This window comes from Lynx canadensis, chromosome D1, assembly GCF_007474595.2.
Source record: "Lynx canadensis isolate LIC74 chromosome D1, mLynCan4.pri.v2, whole genome shotgun sequence".
In the NCBI taxonomy this organism is placed as follows: Eukaryota; Metazoa; Chordata; class Mammalia; order Carnivora; family Felidae; genus Lynx; species Lynx canadensis.
In genome coordinates this window covers 106,089,319-106,103,159 of record NC_044312.2, presented here as the reverse complement: position 1 = coordinate 106,103,159, position 13,841 = coordinate 106,089,319, and positions in this window count along the sequence as shown.

Genomic DNA, 13,841 nt, shown 5'->3' with positions numbered 1-13,841 from the left:
AACCATCGACTCATTCATGCAATGATAGAGAAATAGATAGAGATAGAAATAGATAGAGAAATTCTTGAGCGCCCACTCATGCCCAGGCTCAGAGCGAGCAAGGCAAGCGACGTCAGGGGGTCGAGAAGTCCTCCACCGGAAGGAGAAACGGCGCTGGAGACCTTAGGATCTGCTTCCGAGTTAGTAAGTTCAAGTGCATTTGCTCAATTCATAATGTCATACGATTTAAGCGCTGAAAGGACCTCATTTTACCAACGAGACGGCTAAGGCCCAGAAAGGACAAAAGGCTCGACCACGGCCAGGGAGCAAATCAGTGGCCCAACAAGGACTAGAAGTTCTGGCTTTCTGACTCAAAGGTCAGTGCCTTTTGGGTATGACCTCATTATTGGTCATTATTGGTAACGGCCAAGACATACACATGTGGCAAGTCCCGATTCCCCTCCCCAAATCAGACACATGCCTTTGAGCATGATGCTTATGGAATGTAAGAGCTCTGAAGAGTGTCTGAAGCTGGACCCCAAAGGCTCTTTCTGTCCTCACCTGTTGCTGCCTCTCGGTTCTGTCTCCTCACCTGGCACAGACCTAGGGTCAAAGTCACCAATCAGTTTGGGGTGGGGAACTTGTGGGGCCTCAGCCGACTGGTCTCCAGTCCCCATCCCCGGCCTCTGACTCATTGTGCCTCTTATTCCAGCACACAAACATCAGGTGATTTTCAAGAGGGAGCATGCAGAGACCTTACAGTCTCCATTTTACAGTTGAATAAATTGAAGCTCAGTGAGGTTAAGTGACTAGAATATTTGGGATTCGACTTCCAGGGCTAATTCCAAAGTACAAATGCTTTCCAAATCCGCATTACTTCAGGCAGCACGTTTAACCCCTTTGATCCTCGGTTTTCCCCCAAAAAGATACACACATACCCCGCTGCCCTCAAAAGGCTGTTGTGACAATCACTTGATGTGATGGATAGAAAAGCATGTTGGGGGTGCCTGGGGGGGTTCAGTCGGTTCAGCGGCCGACTCTGGATTTCGGCTCAGGTCACGATCCCACGGTTCTCGAGTTTGAGCCCCGAGTGGAGCTCCACACGGATAGCGGCAGAGCCTGCTTGGGATGCTCTGTCTCCCCTCTCTCTTTGCCCCTCTCTCTTTGCCCCTCTCCCATGCGCGCGCGCGCATGCGCGCGCGCTCTCTCTCTCTCTCTCTCTCTCAAAATAAATAAATAAACTTAAAAAAAAGCGCTTTGAAATTGTTATAGATATGGGTGAACCAATGCAGGTGCACATCTATATAGATAGATCTATATAGATAGAGATAAAGCCTCCTTATACCAGGGGGCCTTCAGGAGGCAGCAGAGTTGGGCAGAAATGCTGCCACCATGCTTCAGTGGCTTCAGTGGCTCCCCACCCACGTTCACTGTCAGGCAGGAAGGACGTCCCGGGACATCAGCTTGTGCATGACCCACCTGGATAGGCTCAGCACGGGCGAGGGAGCACACTGCCAGGAAAGGCAGCTGAGGGGGGTGCCTACGAGCAGAGCTGAAACACGGGAAGAGTGCAGCCACGAGGGCTCAGGCAGAGCCCCGTTTGGGGTCCGTGGCCCCAGGTGGAGGCCAAGGTGGGACAAGGTCACGGGGATGCCGTCACGTGGCGAGGAGGGGAGCCTCGCCACGATCTGTTCTCATCTTCGAGACCGAGAAGCTGAGGCCCAGAGATCGGCTTGTCCAAAATCAACCAGCGGTTAGGAAATCTGTGGGGTTCCTGTTTCTAATAAGGGTCGCCGGAGCACCAGGTTCCACGCTCAGTGAAATTCACTGAAAATCATGGACAAAATGTGTGAGGCGTCACTAAAATGCAGCAGCCACTGATTGGCTCCTCTGGCCAAAGGCAGGTCAATCCGTGGATGACCCATCCCTGGGCTGACGGTGCAGCATCTCTCACGCTGAGTCATGACCACGGGGAGGTGACACCTTACCCTGGCGTCACCTTTTGATGTCCCCAGCTTCTCTATCTGGAGGCCAAGTAAGGCAGGGGACAACCAGACGGCCGGCATGCTGTAGTAAGAACACCAAATGGGGGCAGAATAGACCCAGGTTCGTTGCCCCCACTTTGCCCCTCTCGGCTCTCTCTCTCCTTTGTTATCAAGAAGACGGTTTTGAGTAGATAATCTCTGAATTCTCTCTAAATCATAGAACCTGGGATTCTGCTTTCTCCGCAAGCAGTGAGTTGCTTCAAGTTCAAGGGCCCACATCCCCTTGTCGCAAGGTAGCTGAGCAGTGGGGACAGTATGAGCAGGGGCCGGCCCGTCGTTGGAGCTGGCTGCTGGGTGGGACCTCTGCCAGGTTTCTGAGTCAGCTGGGAGCCCTGTCTGGACAGGTTCCGGCCGACTGGCCCACACTCTGGGCCTATGTGCCCCTAGCAGAGGTCGACCCTGGAGCAAAAGAGGTGGCTGGTCCCACCTCTCCTCACCTCCTGCCCTGGGCCACGACACTGCTTGTGGCTCGGGAAAAGGCTTCCTCATCCTTGTTCCTGCTGCTCGAAGCTGCCAATTTCAGGCCTACATCCTCTCATGCCCTGGAAGAGATCCCACGTCAGCCGGCTCACCTCTCCCTCTAATTGCCCCTAGAGAGAACTTTCTCTTCCCCCTCCCAGGCACTGCCCAAGTTTAGCCATCGTTGTCTTTCTGCTGGGGTTCTGCAGCTCCTACCGGACCTTAGGATTCGGGTTTTGAGTCGCCTCCACTGTGGCCGGTGGGGTGTCCTGCCTTGTAGCCCCGTCACCGAGCTGAGAAGCCAGGCCCTCCCCAGCATGAAAAGCGTGGAGGCAGTGGAAAGCCACGCCTTTGGGCTAGAAGGGCCACCGTTCACTCTCCTGCTTGGCCTCTCAGTTGCTTGCTGCGTGCCCTTGGACATGTCATTTCTTTTCTGTTTTTTTTTCCATTTATAGGCATGGTGATGGCTTTTATAATGTGTCACCTTAGCTAAGTCGAACTGCATTTCTCAGCGCTCCCTTCTCTCTAGGGTCCTGGGTTAGCACTGGCCACAGGGGAGATGTGTGCAAGATTTGGAAGGTCCAAGTAAAAATGCAGCTGTTCTGTTCCACTCCGAAGGCGATGGAGGGCAGTCCTGCCAGCACGGGAGCTCTGGCCCCTCATTCCCTACGGTTCACAGAGGTTCTCCTGCTCTGATCGAACCCTGCCAGATACTCTGGGACAGACACCCTCCCCGGCACTGGAGACAGGGAAATAAACAAACCATCCTCCTTCTGGCTCTTAGATTTCCCGTCTGTACAAGGGGGAGGAAGGGTAATGAAATGAAGAGAGAGTCCCAACTTCTCTGTCAAATGTCTGACCGGACAGGCCCCCAGTGGAAGGCACACGGAACCACCTGTTTGTTGCAAACCCTACGGGTTTAGGAACCCCTGCCCCTGGGATGCGCTTAGTGAGTCGAGGCGCCCCACCAGAAGCCAGGCTTTGGTGACCTTGAGGTATGTCTGCTCAGGGCTGAAAACAGAGACCTTTGGGCTCTGTTGGCCCAGCCAAACAGCCACGTTATTTCTCTTTAATCCTTAGGTCAAAGACCTTCCACGCCGTGTGTGGGAGGCAGGAGGAACACAGCCTCTGTACCTTCCTTGTCAAACTACTGGTGGCAAAGCACCAGCCTTAAAAACAAAACGAAACAAAACAAAAAACTCCCATTCATCACAGATCGACACTTTCATAAAATACAATAAAAAGGAATCATTAGAAAAATTAAAGCACAAAAAACTAACATAATAACCAAGGCCAGATTTTTTATTCGTAGAGTTAGTAGATATAAAACGTCTCCACGGGGGCGCCCAGGCGGCTTAGCCGGTTGAACGTCTGACTTCGGCTCATGTCATGATCTCATAGTTCGTGAGTTCGAGCCCCGCCTGCGGTTCTCTGCGGTCAGCCCAGAGCCCCATTCCGATTCTCTGTCCATGCCCCCCTCTCAGCCCCTCCCCCAATCATGTTGTTTCTCTCTCTCTCAAGAATAAACATTAAAAAAAAAGTTAAAGAAAGAAACAAATTTCTCCACGAAGCCACTATACATATTTCTAAATGCTTACTCTCAATTCCTACGCTTAACTTCTGTGCCCCACGGGTAGCAAATAGGTTCCAACATGGGGATGTCACTTCGAGGAGGTCTGTCACGCCTGAGAGACCAGGGGCGTCCCGCACCACTGCTCAGACTCCTTGCTCTTTTGGTCCAGAACAAAACAAACCGTCCTGGGAACCACTCACGCTGTGACCTTGCTTCCAGCCCCGCCCTCTCCGGGTCCTGGTGTCGCATCTGTAAAACGGGGTGCCGTTGGAACCGTAAGGTGCCGCCCGTCAGCGAGGGCATGCCGTGACCTCTCTGGTGTGTGGGCAAGGCCGGCTGGGCCTAAGCTGGATTCAGCTGCGGCCGCTGCTCTGCCATGTGGGCAAAGGGCTCTCACGGGAGCACATCTGGGGAGTCCTGAGGCAGACACAGAGCTGGGGAGACGCTGGCGTCTTGCTTCGCGTGGCTTCGGGCTTGTCTTCCTGAGATCTCTCCGAAACTAAGGGCACATGTGCCATTGGGCCCGGGACACAGCAGGACACGGAGAGAGGATGGGCACATCCAGCCTTTCTGAGACACAAAAGGGTTGCGGTGGGGAGGCGTGCAGGGAACCCCATGGGTTCAGCTCCTCGAGGCTTCTGCTGTCTGGGGAGTATGGGAAGACGGGAAGGTGACCTTGGGAAGCACACGGCGTCCTGTGGCATTGGCAGGGCAGGGGCGGGGAGCAAGGCCTGTTCTTTGAGGAAGCAAAAGTGGACATGTTGGTCAGACACGTAAGATGCCCCCCCTGAGGGCCCCGTAGGAACTGGGGAAGATTTCTGATTTCTGGCATGCACGCTCAGTGGGGCAGGATCACCCCCAACAGGGCCAAAATTGCTTCTTGGGAGGCGAAAAGAATCTCGCTCTTTCTATACATAAACACAGATATGCATCCAGTAGGTAAACAGCTATCTGTGGCATTCAACTTTTTTTTTTTTAACGTTTATTTATTTTTGAGACACAGAGAGACAGAGCATGAACGGGGGAGGGGCAGAGAGAGATGGAGACACAGAATCGGAAGCAGGCTCCAGGCTCTGAGCCATCAGCCCAGAGCCCGATGCGGGGCTCGAACTCACGGACCGTGAGATCGTGACCTGAGCTGAAGTCGGAGGCTTAATCGACTGAGCCACCCAGGCGCCCCCGTGGCATTCAACTTTTAAGAGGGGTCATGATGGTGGAGGGTAGGTGTCTAAACTGGTTCGCAAGGGGGACAATAATGAAGAAAGGGTTTGGGCACATTCACTCACGGGGTCTGATGTCCTAGGTAGAAAGCTGCAGGGGCGCCCGGGTGGCTCAGTGGGTTGGACGTCCGACTTCGGCTCAGGTCATGATGTCGCGGTCTGTGGGTTTGAGCCCTGTGTCGGGCTCTGTGCTGACAGCTCAGAGCCTGGAGCCTGCTTCAGATTCTGTGTCTCCCCCTCTCTCTGCCCTTTCCCTGATTCTGCTCTCTCTCTTTCTCTCAAAAATAAGTAAACAGTAAAAAAAATGCCCTAATGCCTCTCAAGCCAGACTACTGTGTCAGCCACCTCTGGTATTTTCCAGCCCCCGGGCTGCCCACTACTATTCTGTCCAAATGCCTCAGGAGTCACTCAAGGTCTAGCTGCTGGAGGGAGGGGGAGGGTGGAGGGTCACGATCCATACCAGCTCTGTGACCCTGGGCTTGCTCTTGCCCTCCCTGAGACTGTTATTTTAAAAACGGGAAAAGCATTCGTTTTCTGCCGCCTGTAGAGCTTTTCCGAGAAGATCAAATAAAGAAATGATCCCGTAAGCAACCCTTCTGTCCTCCCTCCCTACAATAACAATCCTACATGCCAGGCACTTTCCTAGACATTGGGTACATTCCGGTAAACCGGGCAGGGTTAGTCCTTCCCTCAGGGGGGAATCTCACCGTGTAGACCAGCACGTCCCAGGATGATGGAACTTCGGTGGCTGCTAATCTCAGACAGCTACTGAGCCCTTAAAACATAACTGGTGTGACCGAAGATCTAAATCTTTCGTTTCGTTTCATTTTCACCAATTTATTTATTTATTTATTTATTTATTTATTTATTTTAACATTTATTTATTTTTGAGACAGAGAGAGACAGAGCATGAACGGGGGAGGGGCAGAGAGAGGGGGAGGGGCAGAGAGAGAGGGAGACACAGAATCGGAAGCAGGCTCCAGGCTCTGAGCCATCAGCCCAGAGCCCGACGCGGGGCTCGAACTCACAGACCGTGAGAGGGTGACCTGAGCTGAAGTTGGACGCTCAACCGACTGAGCCACCCAGGCGCCCCCATTTTCACCAATTTAAATGGAAACAACCACACAGGGCTGGTGGCTACGGTGTGGGACAGCACAGGTACAGACACCTAGGGGTAAGGAAGACATCAAAAACAAAGGGACGATTCCTCAGAAAATTAAGCGCAGAATGACCGCATGACCCAGCAATTCACTCCTAGGTATATGCCCAAAAGAACTGAAAATAGGTATTCGGACACATGCTCGTACGTGAACTTTCATAGCAGCGAAATGGCCAGAAAGGAAAATTCATAGAGGCAGAAAGCAGACTCCCGGAGGTGGAAATGGGGAGTAACTGCTTAATGGGGTACAAGGTTTCCTTTTGGGAAGATGAAAATGTTCTGGAACTAGGGAGAGGGGATGGCTGTACAACATTGTAAATGTTCTTTTGGGGGGGGGGGCACAGGTGAGTGAGAGGCACAGAGAGAGAGAGAGAGAGAGAGAGAGAGAGAGAATCCCAAGAGGGGCAGAGGGGGTGAGAAAGAGAGTTTTCACCCGAGATGGGGCTTGAGCTCACCCGATGTGGGACTCGAACTCACGAACTGTGAGATCATGACCTGAGCCGAAGTCAGATGAGCCACTCAGGCGCCCAACATTGTATATGTTCTAAATGACATTCAATTGTACTCTTTACAGCGGTTAGCAGCATGTCGTGTGAATGAGACCTGACGGTGAGGACGGCGGGCAGGGGGCAGAGCGCTCTGGACAAAGGCACCAGCCAGACGAAGCCAGGCTGGGGGGTGGGGGGGGCACAGCCCACTCTGGATGGCTCTGGCGAGGTAGGCAGGGGCGAGGCAAGGTGCACCCTGCGGGGATCTGCGATCTGCGGGAGAGCACGGCTAACGCCTAGGGGTGATGGGTACCACGGAACGGTACGTTGGCCATTTCTCTACCAGTTCCAGATACTGGCTCCTTGCCCTCCCCAAACCAAACCCTGAAGGTTTAAGCAGTTCTTTGCTGTAGGGTTCAGGTTGGGGGGCTGGGGACTGTCCCTTCCTTCAGCTCTTACTCCTTTATTCCTGATTGCCTGGACCTTAGAGGTCATGTCGTGTGGGGCCTCCTCCCTCCCTCCTTCCTCTTCTTCCTCCCTTTTACCCCAACAAGCCCCTCTCTGACTCTCTGCTCAGCACACTTCCTGCCGGCCCAGTGGAGGGAAAAGTAAGCCATGGCCCTGGAATCTACTAGAATGGATGTCCAGCTTGCTGGTGCAGTGTGGCTCCCTCGATGGAGATTCTGTTCCTCGGGTGGAGAAGACTCGAGAGGCAGCAGCATTGGCAGAAAAGCACGAGCTCAATTTTGACATCTTCAAGAGCCCTGTACGCCTCACTTATTTTCACAGTGTTCTTCAGTGCTCCACGTGGAGGATCCCTGGCACAGGTGCCAGGCAAGGGTGAGTAGGACGTAGCTCGCAACAGCTAGCCGTTTGGAGAGTGTTTCACACCTCCCAGGTGGGTTCCACCTTCTAACACATTTCCACTGACTTCACAACCACCTGTGGTTTTGCCAGGCCGGCTGGCGTCCTCCTCACTTTCCAAGACGAGCCCTTTGTTTCAAGGTCATCTGGCAAGGGTTAGGGCCCAGGTCTCCCGAGTCCCCGGTTCCAAGATCTTTCTCTGGTTGCCTGTGTTCCGATGTCTCTTGGCGACCTCCTAAGGGGAAAAACCCTTCTCTTCCAAAGAGCATTTTCCACTAATGCTAGGGTGGTGGTGGGTGGGCAGGAGGAATGACCACCTTCAGTCCCGAGAGCTTCCTAGATGAACAAGGCTGTCCTCGGCGTTGGAATGAAAAGACGTCAAAGTCCTCTGGGCACAGAGGGTTCCTGAGCTGCTCCTTCTGAGCCATCAGCCAGGCGGTGGCTGGGCCTGCCTCTGGCCCCCAGTTGACATACTCCTGCCACCAAGGTGTCCACCAAGGGTCTCGACAAGGCCAGTGATGCTTGACTCTACTGAAAGGCCCTGGGGCTGCTGCAGAGACCCCGAACCATTTCCTGCAGCTCCTACTGCGAAGCTGTGGACAGAGCAACAAGGGATTCTCTCAAGGTCACTGGGGTCCGAGAAGGCCACGCAGAGGGCAACAGGTGCCAGTCAAACAGGCAATCTTCGATCTGAGACACCCCAGTCTTAGCGTGGGTCCCCACCATGGTAGGGGAGTAGACATGCTCCCAATGGCATGGGGGACCCAAACCAGGTGGACTTTGCCAGTGTCATCTGAGAGAGTGTGGGCATCTGGGATCAAGGCCTGGGCCATCAACCCACTCCTACCTCACGACGCCCCTTACGAATCATAAACACACACCGATCTCCTGAGGATTGATGATTAACACAGGCAATGGGTCTCTAGCCCCGTGTGTCCACATGCCAGGGTTAGTGGGCCAACAAACACCGACATCTACATGATCTCATGTAATCCCTCCATCAAAACTGTAGGAGAGGTGTTATGGTCTCTTACTTTGATCACATGAAGAAATGGAGACGAAGAGGAGTACAGAATAAGTAGCTGGCGATCACCCGGGACTCCTTGGGAGATCTGGGTCCATGGCTTAGAGCTTTATCTCCTGACAGCGCTCTCCTCATCCATCCCGGTGGCTGACCACACCTGTCCTCGGACCGGTGCCAGGCTGGCTCCGCTGGGAACCAAGGGCCTTGCCCCTGGAGATGCTGGTTCAAGAGCACAGGAGTCGACGGTTCCAACTAACAAACAAAAGCCTTCTCTCCTCCACTCCTCTTGGACGGCGACTTGGAACCTGGCTCCCCATATCCTCCTCAGCCCCCATCTTTGGACCTTAGAGGTCCACCCGTGGGGACTTCGCGTCTGTGCTGACTTCCATCCCATGTGGTAGAGTCTCACATCTGTCGCTGCCGGCCCCTGTGGACCACACACGCCTGTGGTCTCCTGAGTTGCCAAAGACCGGGTCCTCCTCCCTGAACACACTTTCAACTGATGCTTCTGGCCTCTGCCTGTACTGCACATGCTCATTCTGCCTTGAGGGCCTCAAGGTAACCTCATGTGCACCTCCGGTAACACGGATAAACCCTGGCAGTTGGGCTGGGGTTGTTTTTTGTTTTTTGCTTTTGTTTTTTTTTTTTTTAATGTTACTACCCATCTTTCTTTAGGTATGGCTCTACAGAAAGAAAATAAACTCTTTCATAACAAGACAGGTAAAAGCCTCCAGGTGATTCTAATGCCCAGGCAGTTTTGGGAAACGGCTCAAGTCTGCGGTTCTCCCCCAGGCTCTCTCGCGTGTGGCACAGCGCTGATTTCCATTTACCCGCTCCTTCCCAAGTGTCTCACTGCCCCAGCCCCCTCTGTGCCCGCATTCCTGAGGCCTGGGACCCTTCTGGGGCAGATTGCTTCATTGTGTCTGTTTTCCCATATGTCGGGTTGCACAGCACAGCATCAGCCTGCGATCCTGGCCTCCCTTGCCCCCAGCTGGGTCACAAAGCCTCTAGTGGTGGGAGGGGGGGGGGGATTCATCATTAGCTCACTCAGGAGATCCGCTGGCACGTTGGCCACCCCTCCCCTCCCCGATCTGCTTAGTGGCCCTTTCCAAGTGCCAGCAGGAGCAGCTGGGTACAGCCACCACACGGGAACCCCCAGGGTTTGGGAGGGCCATGGCCGAGAGAGATAGGAGTTAAGGGAGATGCTTAACTCTCTCCGCTCCGCTGCTATGGGCCCTAGGTCTGGGCTCTGTGAGGTTACATCCTTACATGTTGCACCGCTGAAACGGAAGAACATCTTGACTGTCCCATCCGCACAAGGCTCTCCTTGTGTTTAATCCCACTGACTTCACCTTCTCTTGTCTGCAAACAGCTGGCAGGTGCACTGGGGTGTCAGCGATGAGGAGGAGGAGGAGGTGATGTGCTCCTCGGGACCCACAGTCTGGCGGAGGAGACAAAATGCTGTTGATTCTGGGATCATCGAGACAGCACCCCGGAGTCGCTGGGGTTCGGGGGAAGGCCGGCTCGCAGAGGAGAGCGAGAGGCGTCAGAGGAGACAGCGTTTGGGTTGGCTCTTCGAGGAGGAATTTGTCAGCTAGGAAGGTGGAAGGAAAGTGGGCAGTTTAGACAGTGGGCATGTCACGAGCGTGGCACAGAAAACGCGGGCCCCAAAGCCGCCCGTGCGCAGGAACCGGATGGAGGGCAAACATTTGAAATCCCTCCGAAACCATTTCACTCCTCCAAGAACCATTATCCTGAGCCTCACTACATGGAAAGCTCTAAGGTGGGTGCTGCGGGCAACAGGGAACAAATTAGTCTCCGCCCCAAAGGACATCCAGTCTGGCAGGGAAAGAAGGACAATAAAAATAGTGGACGATTATGGAGTTTTAGCTATAGATGGAAACTTCCAGATTTCCTTGTTCTAAACTTGCAGAAACGAGGGGAGGGATGACTCACCCACGATGGAAAGCCAGCTGGAGAGACAGCCAGGATCAGACTCAGATCTTCAGATTTCTGTCCCGTGCTCTTCTCCCTGTGCCACAGGAGAAAGCTTGGACGGGCCCGTGGGAGCTGGAGGGACAGTGTGAGGGCTTCCGGCTGGGGAAAGGGTGCTGGTGAGGTGCCTGAGCTGGGCCTTGAAAGCCAGGATGGCACAGAGCGTGTGCTCAGGAGACCTGGGTGTTCAGAGACCCTGAGACAGGGGGGCAGGAAGGGGTTCCCCGGAACCCGGGCTGGGGCAGTGGGGTGCGTCAGATCTTGTGCCGACCTTCTAAGAAGTCTATTTATCTCCGAGAGCGGTGAAGAAATGTGGAGACCAGAAGGAGGGAGCCTACTGTGGCCATTCCCTGTCGGTGGCCCTAAAGTAGTCCCAGCCACCCCCAACTTGGTCTTTCCAGAATATGTAAATTTTTTACTTCCCCCTGCCGAGTGTAATCTTCTGGAAACCAGGGATCATTCAACATGACAAGTGTGCTGGTCACTGAAGGGGATACAGAAATGATTGTCTGTGCCCAGAGGATGTGACCCTCTCGGCCAGAGGACACAAGTGACTTGAGGCAGAGTGTCAGGGCTAGGTGGGGGGTGGGTAGTAGGTACAAACACCTAGGAGATTAGGAATTACTACTATCCAAACAAACAAACAAAACAAAACAAAACAAAAAAACAGAAAATAACCAGTGTCAGGGGCACCTGGGTGGCTCAGTCAGTTAAGCATCTGACTTTGGCTCAGGTCACGATCTCGTGGTTTGTGGGTTTCAAGCCTCGCGTGGGGCTCTGTGCTGACAACTTGGAGCCTGGAGCCTGCTTCGGATTCTGTGTCTCACCCTCGCTCTCTGCCCCTCCCCTCTCGCACTCTGTCCCTCTTTTTTTTTTTTTTAATTTTTTTTTTTCAACGTTTATTTATTTTTGGGACAGAGAGAGACAGAGCATGAACGGGGGAGGGGCAGAGAGAGAGGGAGACACAGAATCGGAAACAGGCTCCAGGCTCTGAGCCATCAGCCCAGAGCCTGACGCGGGGCTCAAACTCACGGACCGCGAGATCGTGACCTGGCTGAAGTCGGACGCTTAACCGACTGCGCCACCCAGGCGCCCCTGTCCCTCTTTTTCTCAAAAATAAGCATTAAAAAAAAAAAAGAAGAAGAAGAAAAGAAAATAACAAGTGTAGGCAAGGATGCGGAGAAATTGAAGCACTTGGTGGCGGAAATGTAAAATGGTGCCATTACTGTGACAAATAATATAGCAATTTCTCAAAACGCTAAAAATAGAATACCACGTGACCCAGCAATTCCACTTCTGGGCGAATATCCCCAAGAACGGAAAGCAGGGTCTTAAAGATATATTTATTTTATAGCCATGTTCATAGCAGCATTATTCACGATGGCTAAAACGTGGAAGCATACAAGTGTCCACCGAATAAACAAAAATGTGGTCTCTACCCGCCACGGCATATTATTCAGCCTTAAAAAGGGAGGAAAAAGCTCACGCAGGCTACGTCGTGGATGGACCCTGAGGACTCCCATGCTAAGTGAAATCAGCTGGTTACAGAAAGATAAATACCGTGGGATTCCTCTTACGTGAGGTTACTGGAACAGTCAAGCTCGAGGAGACGGAAAGGAGAAAGGTGGTTGCCAGGGGCTGGGGAGGAAGGGACAGGGAGGGTGGTGGTATTGTTTAATGGGTACAGAGTTTCAGTTCGGGAATATGAAACAGTTCCGGTGACGGACGCAGTGATGGGGGAACAGCAGTATGTATCTAAGGCCGTGCCAGCGGACAATTAAACATTATGGTAATAATTAAAGGTAATAGCCAAAGTTAAGATAATAGCCAAATTATGGGAAGGGCCTCAATGTCCATCAACTGAAGAATGGACAAAGAAGATGTGGTTTATACATACAATGGAGTACTACTTGGCAATGGGAAAGAATGAAATCTGGCCATTTGTAGCAACGTGGATGGAACTGGAGGGTATTATGCTGAGTGAAATAAGTCAGTCGGAGGAGGACAGATACATGTTTTCACTCATATGTGGCTCTTGAGAAACTTAACAGAAGACCATGGGGGAAGGGAAGGGGAAAAGAATAGTTACACAAACAGAGAGGGAGGGGGGCAAATCACAGGAGAATCTTAAATGCAGAGAACAAAGTGAGGGGGGCAGAGGGGGGGAGAGGGGAAAATGGGTGAAGGGCATTGAGGAGGGCACTTGTCGGGATGAGCACTGGGTGTTGTATGTAAGCCAATATGACAATAAACGATATTCATAAAAAAAATGGTTAAGATGACGGGGGCGCCTCTGGGTCTCTTAGTCGGTTAAGCGTCCAACTTAGGCTCAGGTCATGATCTCGCAGTCTGTGAGTTCGAGCCCGCGTCGGGCTCTGTGCTGGCAGCTCGGAGCCTGGAGCCTGCTTCGGATTCTGTGTCCCCCTCTCACCCTGCTCCTCCCCCACTCGTGCTCTGTCTCTGTCTCTCTCTCAAAAAATAAACATTTAAAAATGTATAAAAAGTGGTGAAGACGATAAATTTTATGTCGTATGTATTTTACCACAATAAAACATTTGAAAAAGGAAAATACCAACAGGAGATGAGGGGTCAGCAAACGCTTCCTATAAAGGGCCAGACGGTAAATACTTTCAGCTTTGCAAGTCATACGATCTCTGTCACAACGATGCAAATACTCAGTTCTATCAGTTTGGCACAGAAGCCACCACAGATAAGGAATACACAAATAAGTGTGGCCAGGTTCCATTAAGTCTATTTACAAAACTAAGTGGCGAGCCAGACCTGTCCATGGGCTGTGGTCTGCCGATCTAGGTGTCCACACCTGTATCTTGACTTTCCATTGAGCACTGATCACAGGCTCTAGGTTTGTGAGGTTCTATGTCTTTTAGAAAATTTTTTTTAATGTTTAGTTTTGAGAGAGAGAGAGAGAGACAGAACGTGAACAGCGGAGGGGCACAGACAGACACAGAATCCAAAGCAGGCTCCAGGCTCCAAGCTGTCAGTGCGGAGCTTGGCCTGGGGATCCAACTCCCAAA